Source organism: Lissotriton vulgaris, chromosome 4_1 (assembly GCF_964263255.1).
Source record: "Lissotriton vulgaris chromosome 4_1, aLisVul1.2, whole genome shotgun sequence".
NCBI lineage: Eukaryota > Metazoa > Chordata > Amphibia > Caudata > Salamandridae > Lissotriton > Lissotriton vulgaris.
This window is the reverse complement of record NC_141691.1, coordinates 179,497,526-179,518,779: the sequence shown is the minus strand read 5'-3', so window position 1 is coordinate 179,518,779 and position 21,254 is coordinate 179,497,526.

Genomic DNA, 21,254 nt, shown 5'->3' with positions numbered 1-21,254 from the left:
GGCTGCTAATTCCCAGCTTTGTCAATTTAGGTTTACAAACATAATGTATTCCATCCTTATAACTTTGGTCAAAAGGAAGTAGATGCAATTTAATTTAGTATCAACTACAAAAAAGCTTGTGCTTGCTCCCGAAGCGACTGTACCTGGAAAAAATGAGGGACAGATTTATGAGGCCCTTGCGCCACGTTTACGCCGCTGTTGCGTCACGCAAGGCGGCGTAAACGTGGCGCATCCCTACGAACGATTTACAACGTGACGCATCTAGGCAGATGCGTCACGTTGTAAAGCCCTGCGCCGCTTGTGGGCGTTCCGGCGCTGGGTGGGCGTTCCGGGGCAGGTGCACCTCGCAAAAGTGGCTGAGTGAAATCTATGAGATTTCACTCAGTCACTTTTAAGCCAATGCTGCGTCAAAAGCCTGCGCCTGCTTGAAGCAGGCGTAGGTCTTGACGCAGCATTGTTAAAATGGGGCACCCCCGAGCCTTGCTGGAGCTGCGTCGCGCTTGCGACGCAACTCCAGCAATGCGCCACATTTCCGGCACAGATGCGTCACGCATCTGTGCCGTTTTTGCACCATGGTGCGCCGCATTATAAATGCGGCGCACCATGGCTGGCGGAGCTGTGGCGCACTGTGGCGCATGTTAACTGGCGCATCCCTGGGGATGCGCCAGTTAACATAAATCTGCCCCACTATGTTTTGTGTTCAACGCAATTGTCATTGTCAGAATATGTACAGCTTTAGATTGGATTCGCCCTTTATCTCCGAGTACAGACAAAATAGTGAAACTTGTTACATTACACGTATGAACGTGAGGTGACATTTCAGATGTTTAAATGCCTGTGGCTACAAGCTTCTGCTAAGAACTGGGGTCCACTTGAAATGTTTCTTGTTAAATATGGATGCCATCTAATCATTGGCGGCAGCATAACAGGATTTTCCGGATTCTTAACTGTAATTGCTTCACTTTTCATTTGTTAGGATTCTATTTCGCTGTTATAATATTTATGTAAAGTGCATTGAGGAATGGAAATGTGTACTCACTCATTATCTTCTCTAAGAGTAAAAAAAAGAATACGTGAGAGCAAAGCAGTAATGGTCAAATGAAGCGATGGGTTGCAGTAATAGTCGGACGCCCTTAGATCTAAGCATTGGCATTTGGTCCCTATGTAATGCATCCCTCATTAAAGCAGAGCAGGCGTGAAACCAACCGGCCGACCATCTCTGTGTGCCGAAGCGCTTCAAAGAAAACATGAGTCATGCATTGGCCCCTGAGTCCATAGAAGGATGTAAACATAGTACCACACGCCTTCCTTGAAGCCGAAGATGATATACAATTCTACATCGCACAATGGTATTATAGCCAGCTGAGAGAAAGTGTCCACAATTACAGCACAAAACCTGCCTTTTAAACGTTCTTTCTTTAGATTTGAGATCACAGTGGCAGGTAAGTTTTACTAGATGTTCCATGCAGGGCTTTAAGAGGGATGAAAAAACGTGGGGGTCTCTCAAAGGGGCATGGCGAATGTAATTAAGGACGTGGCATAAAACACTTAAGATGAAAACCAGCGTTTAGCATATTGTGTCACTTGTATTTTGCTGGCTAAATCTTTGTATCCAGAAATATAATACAACAAGTAACATTACGCCAACAACAAGTCAGGACTATTGGTTTTGTCAATGGTTTTTAGTTGCGTAGGCTACATTAGCAAAAAACGATGGCTCTGTTATATATTATATTGAAAATGCCTCAGTGCTGAAATGATAAGGCTGTGAAAGAACGAGTCTCTTTGAAACTCTATCAAAGGCAGTTGAGAGAGCGCAATTTGAATGAAAAGTATATCTGTACCATATTTACAAGCATATCGCATAAACGTAGCACTTGTAGCGTAAAGTTAGCCGATGTAACCAATGTAATAGGAAATGTACTTGTATTTACATTAGAATACATTAGAATTAGAAGGCCCATATATATAGGTTGGGCTAAAATAGAAATGTGTAGAAATGCTTAAGAACAGTAGAATGTGCTAAATAGAGAATGTACGTATGTAATTATTAAACGGAGAAAGAAGACGAAATGCAAAGTGAAGAAATGTGCAGACTATATAGCACTGTGTAAGAAACAAGAGTATAACGTTGTATTTTATGTAACATGGATCCAAGTATCAAATGATTTGCTAATTCGATTATATATATATAAGTGTGTTAAAAGTTATACTGTGTAGAAGAGTTTGTAGGAATGTTAGCATAGTGTGGTCATGTGTGATTTTAACCTAAGCTGACCAAGGGTTCGCAGGAGTGTAGTCCGCTGCATGTAATTTAGTGGGCTCACAGGAATAGGGGATAGCTTTGATCTGAATGTGCGAGCCAAGAGTCAAAGGTCTTGTTAAATTTAAAGTGACAATGCTGGACGAAGTTTATGGCCTAAATGAGATAAGAGACGCTTGGAATTTGGAGTCTTGTTTTAAGTGACCGTTCACAGGACCAAACGAGGTTATAATCACAAATGTAATGAATAGAGTTCTGATGAGGTGATAGACTTTGCTCTGAAAGTGTCAACTGGAATGTCAATGAGGTTACCAGCACGAAGATGAAGATGGCGCCTAAGAAGCAAGGTCAACTTAACAGACGACGTGAAGAGACGAAGCTATGGAAAGAACTAGAATGAGATCATGCGAATGTGTATGTGGTGGGCGTCAAAGGGGCGTTCCACCTATACTGTGATTGTGTATTTAGGGACAGCACCCAGGGGAGAAGGGCAGCACAAGAGCTCAGCGCAGAACAGAAGATCAGAGAGCAGAGCGCAAGAGAGCAGTAGGCCGAGGACCCTTAGAGAGCGGATGGGTAGGCAGAAAGGGTACTGCTTCTCGACATAGGTTTCCATCAGAGACTAAGAGAGTTTGAACTTCTTTGGAAGTCAAACTGCTGACACCTTTTTTAGGGTAAAAGGACTTGCGAAGTAGGGATGTCATCTAGCATAGAGTAGGGACAGATTTAACTTGTTTATTCTCTTTTTGTAGATGACGCAACAGAGCCACTTTGTGTCTATGCTTTTCAATTTTGCTGATTCTGGAATTGATTTTAATAGTTTTCTTTTGTAGACTAAGATTCTTTAGGGAATTTATGTTCCTTTTAGTTCCTGTATACTTGTTGAATCTTATCTTGAGAGGATTGTATTTGCAATTATCTATGATTTTATATTAAACTTTTTAAACTTTATCAGTCGTAAGTGGTTCTTCAGAGTTGCGTCAGTCTATGGGGTTGATTTAACCTATGTGGGTTTGCCTTTTACTCAATGACAGATAATAATCGATCCAAAATTGGAAGAATGAGATAGGTATCTAGGTGATCAGAAAAGGTATCAAAATCTCATTCCCCGCAGTTGGTAGCAGAGGATGGTTTTCTTCTTGAGGAAGGCAACCTAGGACAGGTCTAGATTACCCCAAGGTCCCTAGTCATCGACGGCCAGAAGAAGAATCCCTGCCGAAGAAGGTGCTGACGGTGCGAGAGAAAAGCAGCAGAGTCGGTCGAGAGTGAGTATAAGGGTCATGCGTTGCCAGATTGCGGTGTTTTATGTTGTACCTGTGTTGTAATGTCAAGCGGAGTTGAATGCCTGTAGTGTGATTGAGGGAAGGTTGTGAGCGCGCGCAACCGGATAAAATCTTAAGTCCAGAGAAGGGCTTAAGTGGTTCGGGTGTATCGAACACCCAGAGTAATTGTCTACCATTGTAAAGGGGGTCATGAGGTACCATTCATCGCCCGCAGGACCGATGATAGGGGGAATGTTTGAGTGAGTGTATGAGTGACGGACGCTGGTCGTACGTTTACTGTGTGTAAGTAACCTATCAGTTAAGGCGAGCGTCTGAAGTGAGAGGAAGACGTCTCGCCAGTTGAGGTGACAATTACAGTTAGACTGTGGACGTACAGTCAAGAAAAGTGATCGCTTGGACGGAAGTAGTCATTTTTCGGTGTATGAATGAGACGCATGCAAGACCGCGAGGCAAGCTGAGAAAGGAGGGGAACTGCTGCAGAGGGGACGAGTGACGTCAGCGTAGAGCCGCGCTGGGATTGGCCGGTTGGTGTAGAACCGCGCTGGGATAGGCTGGTTAGCGAGAGCCGCGCAGAGATTGGTGGTTTGTCATCGGGAAGTAAAATAAGGAAGAGTAATTAAGGAAAATCGTAGATTCTTGAAAATGAAGTGTTTTAAGCGTTTAAGGGTGATCTTTAAGAGAGATAGAGGAAACTTGTATGCAGGGGAAGAAGCCCCACCAGAAGGCACACCAGCTTATTATATGGCTGTGAATGTAGGCTTACACTCAATACTATGGATCTCCGAGTGGAGTAAGCTAACAGAAGGAAACGAGGAACTGACGTTCCCGAGATACGGGACGTTTAGGGTAGAAGCATTGAACCAACTGAAAGCGGTAATGCTCGCAACAAGACCTCTACCGAGGCCAACACAGTTCGAAGCCCTTAATGCATGGTTTAGAGCGGCACATGATAAGAGCTTGAATAGACGCCAAGAAAGAGTGAGACGATCGGTAAAAGCAGTGCAGGATGCTAAATGGGACGATGAAGCTAAAAAGTGGAGGGTGCAAAAGATAGAAGCAGACAAACTATACCCAATGCTAGAGGCTACGGGAGAAAAGAAACCCCTAGAAGAAGATGAGGATAGCGAGCCGGATGAGGATCTGATAGAGAGGCTATTATTAGATAGACCACCTCCGTACAACAGAGAAGCCGAAAGTCCCGAACTACAGCAAGGGGACGGAGCTAGGTGGGGGGAATATAAACCGCTCCCCACATCAGAGTGGGACCCCAAGAAAGGTGAGGAAGTACCTCAATCTAGTCCCGTACAGAGAGTAGTAGGAAGGTTTGTGGTCCAGAAGGTGCCAGAAACGGAGCATGCAAGGTCGTACCAATTGCCGGATGCTCTACAAGTACCTGTTACCATAGGTCCTATAGTGTCAATCTACAACCCAGAGGGAGCCCAGCAGGAGGAACAGGCACGATGGGACAGGGAAAGGGCAGAGATGGAAAGTAGGAATAATACGATCAATTCCCAAAGGCAGTTGCTAGCACCAAAGAGTCGGAGTACCCCATTGGATTCAGCAACGGGTCCCTGGATAGAACAGGGGGGTCAGAGAGGACAGATGGATTTGAGGGGACCGAAACCGAAATCCTTTAAGGAATTAAGGGAGTACTTGAAAGAATGGGATGCTGCCGTAGAGACTCAGAATAAAAGAATAGAAACAGAAGCAGAATGGAGAGATCAGGATAACAGGATCCTCTCTCACTGCGGAGCTGGCGAAAGCAGTCCGGAGTGGGAGGGAGGGAGTCAAGGAAGCAAAGGAGATACTTGCCATACCACCAGTGGCAGTAGACAGATGTGTGAAGACAAGAGCACAGGGTGTGGGGGAGTGCCTCGCCTCATCCTTAGTGAGGGAGAACGGAAGACACAGGAGGACCGAGATAGTTTCAGGTGCACTCACCATGCCCCGGGAGAAAATGTGCGACATTGGAATCATGAGAGTATAGGGAGTCGCGAAGGGTCTCGCCATGCATCCGGTGATCACGGACGAGATCGCGGGAACATGGAGGACCGTGAAGGATCTTATCGTTTATTGAGCGACACCAGACAGCAAGGGAGTTGCAGTGATATAGAACAGAACGGAGGATCCTATCTCGCATCTAAAGAGACAGAACCGAAAAGACAGGATGCAGTGATGGGGAATGGATCATTGTTCCACCATACCCCAAGGGAAGATGGGAAAGCTTGGGACCTAGAGAGGTGGGAACAAAGAGAAGCAAGAAGGACGCCTCATAACTCACCTGTGCCCAGACGTAGGACTCGTAGTGGGGGTGAGAGGGATGTAAAAGAACCACCTAGGAGTGAGGGACTGAGAGCTGAGATAAAAGCGAAACGGCTCGATGTAATGAGTTTAAAATCAGACTTGGAAGAAATAATAGACGGCACATTGCCAATGGAAAGGATAGAGCTGTATGAACCGGATGAAATACTGTTTATGTCTAAGGACGTTACTCGGAAAGCGAGGTCAGTTCATGAAAATGTATCTAATTTGGCAAACAGGTATATGATAGACCTATCACGAACTAAAGCTTTACAGGGTAACCATAGGCTAAATTGCACGGATCAGGATCTAGATGAGCGTAGGACGATTGGGCTGAAAATACACATAAAGGAACTGATCCTGAGTATCAGATTGTGGAGGAATTTGGATAAATGGGAGGAAAGATGGTCCAAGAGGGGATCCGTCAGAAGGAGTACACTTACGAGGTCCCCAGATGGAGAGCTAATGCGAATGGAAGCTTTCCCTTTGCGAGAAATCGCGAACGGAAGCTACGTGCATGTGCCCTGGAGTAGGGGGGATTTAGCGGCATTTACCAATTCCTTTCCAAAGCTAAGGGAGAATCCCGTTGAGTGGTATAAGCAGGTAGAGAGGTTCGTGAAGATCTCTAAGGTGCTGTGGGTTGACTTGAACACCCTGTTTGATATTGTAGTACCCGGAGATTTGTGGACGGCATGTAAGCTTAGTATCGAATGGCCCACTTGTGAACCCGAGAGGGATGCCCGGACGAATGGTCCATCAGAGAGGGTCATGGAAAAGTACGAGAGGGTAATTGCATGGCTAAAAGAGAAGGTGCCGTTGCAGGACATAGACTGGGTTAAGATAGATCGAACCACTCAGGAACCTAAAGAGACCGTTCACGAGTTCTATGAGAGATTGCTGAAAGCATTCAAACAGTACAGTGGATTGGACGTGATGGATCCTAAAGATATAGGACAGTTTGTGTCGAAGTTTGTCCTGGGATTGAGACCGGACATAAGCTTGATGATTCAACAGCATTTGATCTGTTGGCAAAACAAACCTTTAGATGAGATTCTGAGGTATGCGAGGTACTGTAGCGATGAAATAGATTCGAAAGCAAAGAAACTTAAGGAGAAGCTGATGCTGGTGCAGATGCAATCAGCTGGAAAGGGTGGACAGCGGCAACAGGGAACAGGAACCCTAGGAAAGAAACAGAATAATCAAAGCAGAGATGAGGAGGAAAGACCGAGACCTAGGATAGATATCGCGACATTGAAAAAGACAACAAGGTGCCATCAGTGTAACGAGGTGGGACATTGGAGACGCGAGTGTCCCTATAATGTTGAGATGGGGGAATTAGAGCAGGAGGAGGATGAGGTTCAAACCAGCATGATAAAGGGAACAGCAGTCCCAAAGGGAAAGTTTATCAAAGGGGGGACTCAGACTCCTCAAGCCCCATTCCCTCAACCGCCTCGCATTGCAAATGGAGGAAAAACCTATAGACAACTGCCACTGTTCGTAGGAGGAGAAGAATGCTACTACGTTGATCCTCTTACGGGACAACGAGTGAATAGAGAAGAAGACTGTACTCTAGGAGCAGCCCTGGAGGTAGACCAGAGAGGACCATACGTGGAAGCTGAAGTAGCTGGATGTCCTACGACCTTTTTGGTGGATACGGGGGCCACTCGATCCACTTTGAGATTGGCGGTAGTCCCAGGTCTGCCAATGTCGGGAGAGACGATTCAGGTGGTAGGAGTCGCAAATAGAAGAATGACCAATCCTCTGACAGGACCAGTGTCAGTGAAGATAGGGAATTACAGTGATGAACATCAGTTTGTGATTCTAGCCCTGTGTGTCTGCTAGGAAGAGATCTGTTGTGTAAACTAAATTGCACCATATATTGCACACCTGAAGGAGTAGAAGTGCAGACTAACGACGATGATGCCGATTTTAAGGTTGTAAACTCGCAGGGATGCGTGGAACTATACCCTACCCTAACGGTGGAGGAGCTTCCACAGGATTTGAAGGAGACTGTGTCAGCTGAGGTGTGGGATTTTACTGGAGAAGAAATAGGACTGATCAAAGGAGTTGAACCGGTAAAGATCATGGTAAAGCCCAATGCCGAGTATCCAAGAACACCACAATATAAGTTGACACCGGAGACGATTGCAGGAATAAAGCCTGTGATCGAATCCATGATTAAACAGGGAATACTGAAGGAGATCGTGGGAAGTCCATGTAACTCCCCGATTATGGGTTTGCAGAAGCCTAGTGGAAAATACAGAATAGTGCAGGACCTTCGAAAGATAAATAATATCGTTGTTTCATGTTGTCCAGTGGTACCGAATCCATCAGTAATATTGTTTCAGATACCGTTCCTAGCTGAATGGTTCACAGTGATAGACTTGTGCCAGGCTTTCTTTTCGATTCCTTTAGATGAGGAGAGCCAGTATCTGTTCGCTTTTAAGCTGGAAAATCGCGTTCTAACATGGTGTCGTATTCCCCAGGGGTATACAGAAAGCCCATCAATTTTTAACCAGCTGTTGAAGAAAAATCTTGAAAGTCTAGTACTGCCTATGAACTCGGTTCTGGTCCATTACATAGACGACCTACTTGTGGCGTCAGAAACTGAGGAAGCTTGCAAAGTAGACACCATCACCTTACTAAATCACTTGGCCGAGAACGGACACAAGGTGTCTCCAAGTAAATTGCAGTATTGTCTGACCGAAGTGCAATACTTGGGCCATAGGATTGAAAAGGGAAAACGGAAGGTGTCTCCAGACAGAATAGAGGCGATCATGAAAATGAATGCGCCCAAGACACAAAGAGAAGTCAGGATGTTCCTAGGCATGGTTGGTTATTGTCGACAGTGGATAGCCAACTTTTCACTGAAGGCAAAACCTTTACTAAAACTGACGCACAAGGGGGTGAGTGATCCGGTACCATGGGACAAAGATTGTTTGATGGCATTTTTGCAGCTGAGGGAGGACTTGTGTCGTGCCCCGGCTTTGGGAATGCCTGACTATGAGAAACCATTCTTGCTTTACTGCTGCGAGAGAGAAGGTTGCGCTTTAGCAGTTTTGGCCCAGATACACGGAAATGCGCGTAGACCAGTTGCGTATTTTTCGGCTACCTTAGATCCAGTAGCCGCGGCGTTGCCCGGATGTCTCAAATCCGTTGCTGCAACGGGTGTCAGCATTGAAAGGTGTGAAAATGTGGTAATGGGACATCAGTTAGTGGTGTACGTACCGCATTCTGTGGAATTGTTAATGACCAGGACCAGGACTCAGCATCTGACGAATAGCAGGCTCACACGCTACGAGCAAGTCATATTGGCTGCTGAGAATGTGACCCTAAAGAGATGCTCTGTTTTGAATCCTGCTACTTTGATGCCACTTCCAAATGATATTGATGATGACATTTGTACAGATCATGACTGCCTTGATGTGACTGAACTATGCACCAAACCAAGACCAGATATCGTAGATGAGCCATTAACTGACCCCGATGAAATTTTCTTTGTTGATGGTTCATGCGTAAGAGACGATATCGGTCAGCTGAGAGCAGCATATGCAGTTTGTACAATTACTGGAGTAGTGGAAGCCGCCTGCCTGGAAGGAGTACATTCCGCTCAGGTAGCTGAAATCATTGCTTTGACTCGTGCCTGTTTGGCAGGCAACAAAATTCGAGTCACCATATACACCGATAGCCAGTATGGTTTCGGGGTAGTTCACGACTATGGGCAGTTGTGGTCTCAAAGAGGTTACATGACCTCCTCGGGTTCTCCTATTAGGAATGGAGAATTTGTGAGATTATTGTTAGAAGCATTACAAGGACCAACAGCTATTGCGGTTGTCAAATGCGCCGCGCACACAAAGAATACAGATTTTGTGTCGCAAGGAAACAGATATGCAGATGAAGTAGCACGTTATTGTGCGGAACAGGGGTATTCTCACACCAATGTAGAAGTGGGGGGGATACAGGAAAGAACTGATTTGACTATGTTGTTAGACACTGTAGATACGTGGGACGAATTGAAGTGTGTTCAGGAAAATGCACCAGATGTTGAGAAGAAAGCATGGGAAACAGCAGGTTGTACCAAAAGTGAGATGAATTTTTGGATTTCTGCAGATGGGAGAGCAGTTTTACCAAACGAGCTTGTTAGTCCAATGGCAAGGAGATTGCATGGACCAGCACACATAGGTAGAGATGCTATGGTGAGAGTATTCAGACAAACGTGGTATAATCCGAAGTTTAGAGTAGCGGCAGAAGCAGTATGTCAGCGTTGTGCGATCTGTCAGCAACTAAACGTAGGGAAAAGAACACCAGTCACATTGAGTCACATAGGGAGGTCTGGGGGGCCTTTCAATAGAATGCAGCTGGATTTTATTGAAATGCCCAAGTGCAATCGACTCAGATACGTCTTAGTGATTGTCTGTATATTTTCCAGATGGGTTGAGGCTTACCCTACACGTAGGTGCGATACACTTACAGTAGCAAAATTGTTGCTTAGAGAGTTGATACCGAGGTTTGGGGTGCCAGCCTCTTTGGAATCAGACAGAGGAACTCATTTCAACAGCGAAATAGTGAAGATGCTATGTTCAGCCTTGAGCATAGACCAGAAGCTCCATTGTAGTTATCGACCAGAAGCTTCGGGATTGTAGAACAAATCAACAGCACAATAAAGTCCAGACTTGCCAAAGTTTGTTCATCGACATCCCTGAGTTGGCCTGATGCACTTCCATTGGTCCTTATGAGCATACGTAGCACACCAGATAGAAGGACAGGTCTCTCTCCACACGAGGTGCTAATGGGGAGAGCTATGAGACTGCCATCGGTTCCGACTGCAGCATTGTTGAACATCACAGACGATTTGATCTTGGACTACTGCAAGGGACTATCTGATGCCATTCATTCTGTGTCCCTCCAGGTCCAGGCTGCAGAGGTTCCATCAGCACAAGACTTGTGCCATGACCTGCGTCCAGGGGACTGGGTCCTGGTGAAGAAGCATGTCAGGAAGAACTGTCTAGACGTGCGCTGGCGAGGACCATTCCAAGTCATATTAGTTACGAACACTGCAGTAAAGTGATGTAAATAATTAATTTACTCTCTTAATTTCTATGCAGGTAAGTACTTAATCAATAATAACTCAGTTCGGATGAAAGAAAACAGAGTCCGTGGTGTTAGAGTTCTAAGGGGTTTTATTCCTCAAAAAAGGAATGGTTACGGCCAAGATATCATGTTCTGCCCACCACAGGGGTGACAGAAGGGATAGAGCGCTACATTTTATTAACAGTACATAGCTTATATACTTATTTCATTCCATAAGTAACAGTGCAAGAGGCGTAACAGCTGAGAGAAGACAAGATAACAATATACACGTGGTACAAGTGCGTAATCAAGAGGCGTGAACTAGAGGTGTGTGCTAGAAACGTCACAGGCAGGTGTCACAAATGGGTGGCACTAACAGAAAATGTGGCAATGTCAGCAGAAATCGGAAACTTGGATGCGCGCGCAGCTGCATGACGTGTAATTGGAGGGGTGCAGGGGACTTGACATTTACACTGACGGAAAGAGACAGAAGTCTGGCATGTCAGATTAACTTGTACTTCTATCATATCTGATATCTGATGTTTAGGAACTAAGCTATCTGGGCAGAAAGGTCTCTAGAGCAGAAGCTATTCTATACTTGCTGTGAGTGCGTGTATAAGCGCCTGGGTGTCTGTATGAGAAGCGTGGGGGCATGGGGCCTTCCATGGAAGCATGGCAACGAAGCTATGAATTACTTGCACAGAGACAGGTCGGCCCTTTAGCCCTGTAACTGAGGAAGGATGTTTGAAGCTAGCAGGCTGGAATGTATTTTCGGGGAGGGAAACAGATAACTCGAAGGTTATAGTCAATCTTGGCAGGCAGCAGGCTGAGCCAAGCACGGAGGGCCGCGCTAGAAGTAAGTCAGAGTTCACGGGTACGGGGGCTGCCTGAGCAGAGATTTCTCGGAGTCAGAAGCCAGAAAAGAGGCTTGGTGGCAGAGATTCAGGGCCTACTTCAGCCAGGGCTGAAAAACATAGGAGTACACTACAAAAAGACGTTGGCATAGCATACTTAGGAACGGACCATTTAACCCATTCATGGTGGGCCTGAAAGAGGACATGTTAACGTTGGACGCAAATGTATTTGCGTCTTCATAGCTGGTACAGGAGGGAAGTTACATGCACTTTAATTCGTACATGGAGTCGGTGGGGTACGCGCTAGGGAACATAACTTGACCATAAAATTTATATTACCTCATTCCCTCCTTGTTCCCTACGGACCCTTCATGATATATCGATCCTCATAAATCGATCGGTCTGTTCTTGTAACATTATATGTTCATCTTTCTTTCTTTGACTGTTTGAGAGACAACTGGAATGCTCAATGCAGAATGTGGCACACAGTCCACATATCGCTGGCCCACACTGTAGGCACAGGCAGCAACTGAATACTATAACAAGGCCAATGCCTAGGAATGATAAGATCTTCCATCCCCAAGCGGATAACGTTGTCCAGAACCAACCGGACCAAGTCCAGGTGCCTGGATTCTGATGTATCTGATTTGCAATTTTATGCAGACGGGTAATAGCTTGATAGACAGATGGTGCGTTTTGTGGGATGAAAACACAGCAACTTGACCCGATGACCTTACAGGCTCCACCTCTATCTGCCAAGATGACGTCAATCACGAGACGATTTTGAAGGACAACAACCCGCATAGCAGATTGCTCCTCTGTTAAGTTACCTAAGGCGGAGGCAGTTTCATGTACTACTGCTTCGAGTGTTCTTGTTAATCTGCGTATTAATTTACTGTTTTGGACAGGTCCTAGGAAGAAAAAGAATCCTTTATTGAAATCAGTGTACTGTTCCCATGCCGTTTCTGTGTAGTCGACAAGTGGAATATCTCTTTTGGGTCTATTCGGTACTAGATTCGTATTTCTATGGTAATCAGGGGGAGCTAGGAAAACAGGTGGCAGAAGGAATGCAATATAACAGGTACCATCCCAATCTGGAGGCAAACGTATGTATGCGGTATGACCACAAACAAAATAGGAGTGACTAATAGCTTTAAAGGACGATTTACCATGGTCACTGAATTCGACCACAGTAGTGCATTTACTATGACCTACGTGTACTGAACCTTTCTTGCTAACACATAGTTCACCTGTGACTGGTAATACTAACATATGGGGCAGAACTGGAGCAGCTTCGGATTCAACAGTAAGGATCATAAGGCTAATTGTGTAATTACCTAATCCATATACTTCATTTTCTAGATCAGTTCCTATTCGAGTGGGAAGTCCCTCTTTATCAGGGTAACAGACGTTGAGCAGGACTAAGTTCAAGTTTCCCCAAACCCAGCCCCCATCGAAAACAGCAATATCGGGATCTAAGGAATTAATTATTTTAAACCATGCTCCACAGGAGCCATTGTGAGTGAACGGGTACGGAAAGAGGGGCAGAGCTCCCTTGTAATTCTGGTAGGGAGGGAGTCGGCCACATATCCAGCAGTCTGTAGCATTGTTTGTCTGATGGGAGTGGTGTAACATACTAATGAATGTATTGTTGCGCAGCGCAAGTCTGTAAGAGAGTTCATGTGCAGGAAGTTCACTAAAAGTGTGTTCAGCAGAGACATTGTAAACAGATTGTTCACGCCTGAAAATAGGCCAATATGTAGGTAGCAGAATGCTGGCAATAATAATTAGAATACTTAGAAAAAACATTATTAACAACGTCACTATACAGTGACTACGCAGTGATTTGCAGTATGTACGTTTCTTTGCTTCTCTCTCTCTCTCTCTATCTCGATCTAGGGGATACATGTCAGAAACTATTTAACCGATTCACCTAGGGGAGGACTTAAACAATTAAACTGTCGATATAGTTCTTGGGGAGTCTTTTCTCGTTCGGATACGGTAAAGTCTTTCGTTTCAACACAGTCTTTGGTGGGGGTGGACGAGTCAGAGTCCTGTTTTAGTCCGTTTTTTAGTTCATTGCAGAGTTTGATGTGACTCGTGTGGACCCACCCCTTTCTCCCTTCTATCTTCACGGCGGTCCTGGTGGTAAGGAGGACGGTCTTCGGGGACTTCCAGCGGGGCTCCAGCGGACTTTTCCGGTCGAAATTCCGGACGAGTACCAGGTCCCCAGGACGGACCTCATGCGCCTTTACATCGGTGTTGTCAGGGAAGGCTGCGGCAACCTGTGAACGACATGATTGGAGTGCAGACATCAAGGAGGCAAGGTAATCTGTCAACATATTGCAATCAACATCGGTTATTTTCTTCGGAATGGGCGTCCCCCACATATTCGGAGGTCTGCCAAAGACCACTTCGTACGGGGATAGCCCTGATCTAGAATGGGCGACCATTCTCATGTAGAATAGTGCCACGGGCAGGGCGACTATCCAGTCGACCCCTTTTTCCTGACAGATCTTGGCAAGGCGGATTTTTAGTGTCTGATTATGCCTTTCTACAAGGCCTGCTGCTTCGGGATGTCGGACACAGTGGAACCTCCACTGATATCCTAGCAAGAGGGAAACTTGTCTCATCAACTCGGACGAGAATGGCTGTCCGTTATCTGAATACACGACACGGGGCAAACCGTACCGTGGGAAGAATTCACGAACCAACTGTCTGGCAGTGGTCGGAGCGGTGTAGTCTGGAACTGGGTATGCTTCGGTCCAACGGGACAGGGCACAAACAATTACAAGGACATACTTAAATCCTCGGCAGCTATTCATCTGGATATAATCCATCTGGAGGACTTCAAAAGGGTGATCGGGAGGATGAAATCCTCCTTGCTCTACAGGGACGCTTTTTCCTGGATTGAACTGACAACAGATCATGCAAGTACGCACTTTCTGTTTTGCTGCTGCTCGTAAGTGTTTGTTGTACCAGAGATTCTGTAAACTGTCTAACATCGCCTTCTCTCCTAGATGTGCCGGGCTATGTGCTGTATTTATCATGACTTGAACCATTGAGTCAGGGAGAAACCATATAGATTTTCCCTTCGTCACCCAACCTTGATCTGTCTGAATCCCTCCTAGTTCAGTCCATTTCTTTATTTCATCTGGAGTAGCATGTGTCTGAATGTCAATTACGTCTAGGGCGGGATCTCTAACTGTCATAGACTTTGTCGGTACTATTGTCTTTGTCACATCAGTAATCTGGATGTGAGTCAGTGCTGTATGTTTTGCTGTCTGGTCTGCCAGGTCGTTACCCTGGGAAACAGAATCTGTAACTTTAGTATGTGCTTTACACTTCATGACTGATATGCCCGAGGGCAAATGTATTGCTTCTAACAGTGCTTGGATGAGGGGACCATGCTGAATCTTGGCACCATGGGAGGTCAAGAAACCTCGCTCTTGCCAGAGGACTCCGAAGTCGTGTACAACTCCGAAGGCATAACGGGAATCAGTGTATATATTAACATTTCTGTTCTTGGCTAGAATACAAGCTCGGGTCAGAGCGATAAGTTCTGCTGCTTGAGCAGACAGTGTGTCAATACGATGTGTTTCTTTAACTTCAGTTTCAGTGGTCACGGCATACGCGGCCACTAATTCTCCTGTACTTGTTCTCATGCATGAACCGTCCACATAAAGTGTCAGGTCTGGATTTGTCAATGGAACATCTGTTAAGTCTCGTCTAGGCTTTGTTACTGCATTAATGATTTCTATACAATCATGTGAGGCTGGATCTGTCATACTTGTGGGTAACAGTGTTGCGGGGTTCAGGATACTGCAGCGTCTGATTTCTATGTGTGGCTGGAATAGTGTTAATTCATAACCTGTCAGTCGTGCTATAGTTAAGTGTTGAGTCTGGGTTCTGTTTAACAAAACCTCTACAGAGTGTGGTACTTGAACTGTCAACTGATGGCCTAAAACAATTGAATCACTTTGTCTTATTGCTAACGCTGTTGCTGCTACTGACTTCAAGCACGCAGGGAGTGCCTGGGCTACTGAATCCAATGTACTAGAAAAATAAGCACAAGGCTTATGTGAACCTGCTTGATCTTGAGTGAGGACAGACAACGCTGTACCATCACGTTCTGTAACAAAAAGTGTAAACGGTTTGCTGTAACATGGTGTCGCTAAAACTGGTGCTTGGCATAATGCTTTCTTTAAGTCTTCAAAAGCTTGTGTATGTTCCTGAGTCCAAGGGAGGACAGTCGAAGTCGCTGCCTCCTGTGTCGTTAACTGGATGAGTGGTTTAGCTAGAAATGCATACTGGGGAATCCATTGTCTGCAGTACGAGGTGAGGCCTATGAAGGCCCGCACTTCCTTTTGTGTCTGGGGCTGCGGCATATTTGCAATTAACTGAATGCGATCGGGAGTGAGCTGTCTCCCCACTTTGGACAGCAAGTGACCCAAGTACACAACTTGCTGAACACAGAATTGTAGCTTCGAAGGAGACACCTTGTGTCCCTTGTCGGCCAGGAAATGTAAAACTGTCAGTGATGCTTGTTCACATTCGGGCTCACTTCGTGCGGTGATCAGCAGATCATCGACGTATTGCAGTAAAGCGGTGTTAACTGGCATTTGAATACAATCTAGTTGTCTCTTCAGTGCTTGACTATAGATGCTGGGGCTTTCTGTGAATCCTTGAGGTGCGCGCGAAAATTTGAAGCTGCGTCCATTTAAACTGAATCCGAAGAGATATTGGCTCTCTGGATCAATAGGCACGCTGAAGAAGGCGTTCTTGAGATCAATTACAGTGAAGAACGTCGCTTCTGAATCAATGGCAGTCAATAAGGATGAGATATCGGGGACCACAGGATACTGTGGGATAATGCATTTGTTTAATTCTCGAAGATCAATCACCAGCCGATATACTGGCGGTGCATTGGGATCAGTACGTTTAAGAATCGGAATGATGGGCGAATTACAGATATTGGAGTCGGTCTCGACGACCACTCCTTGGGCACAGAGCTCTTCAATGATTTTCAGTAAAGCCACTACAGCATCGGGTGGTAACTTGTATTGTCTGATTCTGGGTAATACAACACCTGCCTTGAGTGTAACGCGGTATGGTGTAATGTGCATACATCCTACATCAGTTGGGCCTTTTGCCCACAAGTAATCAGGTACATTTTTCAATCTGACATCAAATTCACGCAGAACATAATGACCCTTGAAATCCCGCAGAAAGAGTCTAACTCCCTCCGGGGAACAGCATATTATAGCTCCTAGAGCCTTCAATGTTCTAATTCCTAGCAGATTTTCTGGACATGATTTTGTAAGTAACAAGTCTGTAACACGTGATAATGGACCCACAGCCAGGGGGACTGGTTGCGATACCTCATTTACAATAGGCTGTCCTGAAAAACCAAGGGAAACATTCTGTGAGCCTGAGAGGGGTGCCCCTGGAACTTCATCATGACTTATTGTAGTGCGACTTGCCCCTGTGTCAATTAAAAACTTTCTGTCTTTTCCCAATACTTGACTGTGTACATAAGGACCTTCTTGATCTACAGGAATTTCAATAAGAGGCAAGCCACCTTCCCTCTCTAGGCTGTTTCATGTATATCGGGAATATTCGGGATAAGCGGACTGGGCATACTGGTACATCTGCTGTGAAACTTGCTGAGTTGCGGCAATAGGCTGTGGCTGTGGTATCGCTACTGTCTGTGCTGGAGTCGAGGAAGCATGCATAGGCTGTGTATTCTGTGTAGACTGATGCTGGTTATGGTCTTGTCTAAGCGGATGCGGTCTTTCTTTAGTTTTACCTGTCGCTATGTTATGTTTCAGAACTGGGCATTCATGTACGTAGTGACCTGGCTGCTTGCAATAATTGCATGTCCCTTTAACTGGAGCCGTAGTGTGACTTGTCTTGGTCGTACCCTTTCTGTGACCGTCGGATGGAACCGTTTGTGCTACTAACATTTTCATTTTCGTGTCTTTCATGCGTTTTTGTTCCTGATCTTGTTCTTCTCTAATTCTGTTCTGATGATATTGTAACATTTGTAACATCTGGGATGGCGTATTTGCTTGCCATGTACTCTCGACCTTGTACACTCTATTTTTAACTAACGGTAGGGAATTCTCGACTAACTTTGATACAAAAAGGTGTGGGTACGACTCGCTACTTGGCTGGAGGCCACTATTAATAATAAAACATTTCTCGAATCTTGAATAGAAGTCACTAGTATCTTCATCATGTTTCTGTTTACAGGACGAGATTGCATCCCAATCCTCCTTTCTTGTTGTCAATAATCTGGGCAGGACCTGTACTATCAAACCTGGTAACGCTTTAGTTTTGTCCCCAAGGCCTAACCCTGGGACCCGTTTCTTTTCTTCTTCCTCTATTTCTGCCCAGGCAATCTTTGTGTCTCCCACCTCCCACTCCTTTTCCTTTAATTTCTCGAATATACCCGTAGGCAATAATACTTTCAACATTTTCATGATGTCATCATACGTGTAGTCTCCCATCAGTAACATGTCTTTGAGCTCTCTATGAAAACCTGCAGGGTCCTTATCATGGCATGGTACTAGTTTCTTCATTTCTAACAGTTCTAATTTAGTCAGAGGCGTGTGTACATACACGCGTTTCAAGGTTTTATCCTCACCCATAACAGGGTGCACTTCTCGTAAGGGGTTCTGACTTTCAATACCACCCCCGCATTGCATATGGTACATTTTCCTTTCTGGAGGTGGGGCGGGAACATATTCAGAGCTTACAAAGGTATCATATCTGTGTCGTTGTTCTAGAATTATTTGAATTAATTTTGTGCTTAGACCTCTCCATCTATCCATCAGTAGTGCTTCTAGTGTCTCGTGTAAGGGACCTGGATCGGAATAATGTTTTCTGTATTTAATGAGGAGGTGCTGAATCATGTATACACCTGCTAATTTCTGTTCGTCGGGGGAGAGGTTCAGAAATGTCTGCGCTACTGTGTCATCATTATATATGTCTGCATTTTCGGCCCATGATACAGCTGATCGGGCGAGTTCTTGTTCATCCATAGAATTGAGTACATGGTACCCAACTCGATCTCGAAGCCTTTTATCAGTTTCCTGGAACTGATGCTCAGCAGAATTCGGATTTGTTAAGGCAGAGAAGAAAACTCTCTTGCTCTCTGGACGGATACCCTTCCTTAGGTAAGTTCCTTTACCTACATATGCTATTGTTCCTACATTTCTTTCGGATGCTTCCTGTACTTCTTCCTCCTCGGAGGAAGCCTTTTCTTTCTCTTTCTGGTGTACTGCTATCACTGCTTTCTTAATCTTCTTGTACATAGAGTCTATGCAATTCTGTCTGTCATGTCTTCCATCAGCTATATTTTGACCCCACTTGTTCAATGCGTCTAATTCACTCTGATCTGTTCCGGGCCTGTCTCGTTCTCTTATTAGACAATTTATGAAAAATCGTAGTATCAGCGCTTGCATGCCAACTTTCTGTTTCTCCATGGCATCCTTAATACTGTCAGAGTCCTTTCCTGTCTGAACGAACTCATATATTCTGTCTAGACGATCCTTCATTCCTGCATAGCATAACAAGCTATCAGTAGCGGATCTTAACCGTAATGATGCCAATATCATTAAATCGTCCTTTCCGGGTACTGGATCGTATCTGCAAACTGACATGTTTTCTTTTAATGCATCAAGGCGGGATGAATTAGAGGAGTGGGGAGACCTGTACGTGAGAGGACTCTGCATATCTCTGAGATTGAATCTGTGAGTTGGTGGCGGGGTCTGAGGACCCACGGTCGCACCTCCTGAAGCGGACGCTTTTACATTACCTCCCTGTGGAGTCTGTATCTGAACTTGAACTTGTCGTTTAGGTGGATCAGGCAAACGTGGTTTCGGTAGGTCAGTTTTGAGTACGGGAAGTGGCGGGGCTGGCGGAACGGGGGAGGTCTGTTGCGGTACCGGCGGAACGTGACCTGGGGGTGGAGTGCCACCCCCGTCCCTGTCAATAGGTAGGGCACGAACAGGCAGATTGGTGTAGGCTGGCGCTACATCTTCTAGGTAGGAATTTAGGAATATGTCTTTAGTAGTCTTGTGCATTACTTTAGTTGGAACTAATGGTGACGGCAAATTTTTCGGTATTTCTGAAATGGCGTCAGGTGTACCCTCGGCCAAAAGATACATGTTGTTCACTTGGCTATTTCGGATGCGATCTATTTGTTCTGATTTTACCCGAATTCCTTCAATAACTAATTCGTTTTCTTGGGCCTTTTCTGATTCTTTAAGTCTGTCTTCTCTACGGAGTGCCCTTTCAGCACGTTTATGTGATTCCTTACGCCAAAATTCTATGGCGTCTTTCTGGGATTGTCTGGCTTTCTTCTTCCGTAATGCCTCTTCTACCTTAATGATGCACTCGGCATCCCATGTTCCGTTAACTGGCCATCGGTATCTTTCTTCTAGGTGCTTTGTATACTCGGTCCATAATTCTAGATACAGGATGGCGTCTATGCCATGCTTATTATACATAAAATTGCCTGGAGTGTCCCTAGGGGGGATAGGGATTTCTTCCTCTAACATCCCTTTCCTAGTTCCTATCTGCTTTAACTTGTTGAAAAACGGCATTGTGCCTACTTGATACTGAAATGCTCGATCCTGGATACTTAATTCTGAATTTTAACTAGTTATACAAGAAAACACAATAATGCACAAAAAACAGTCCCATTCATACCACGACATTAATCACAAAAACATTTAAAAACATAAATGACTACCCCACTATACTAGATGTACTGCTCAACAGTACAGATACACTGTGGTAACAGTGCAGAAATTCAGAAATTCGGAATACTAGATATACTGCTAAACAGTACAGATACACTGCCTAAAAACAGTGCAGACCGGACTTGCGTACCCAAACCCGTCTAGATACGACCCAGCAATGGTACTCACCGGGAAGCACGGAAAACAGAAGGCCTCGGAAAGCTCGACTGGACTCGACTAGGGACTTCGGAAAACTTCGGAAAACTTCGGAAAAACTTCGGAAAACTTCGGAAACCTGGTGGGCCTCTTGACACCTCGGACCTTGCTTCTTTCGGCTAGGCTCTGGTCGGGATCCTCCGCACTCCTCACCGCCTCGTCTGGGCACTGATCGCAGTCTTCGTCACCTCCGTGGGTCAGAGGGAGATGCAGGAAATCCTGCCGATACGCGTATGTTCCGGCTAACTGACGGCAGGGGACACAGGTTGCAACGCACCAACCGGCGCGTGAGGTGGGGGAGGGGTCCCTATTCGGGCGCCAAAATGATGTAAATAATTAATTTACTCTCTTAATTTCTATGCAGGTAAGTACTTAATCAATAATAACTCAGTTCGGATGAAAGAAAACAGAGTCCGTGGTGTTAGAGTTCTAAGGGGTTTTATTCCTCAAAAAAGGAATGGTTACGGCCAAGATATCATGTTCTGCCCACCACAGGGGTGACAGAAGGGATAGAGCG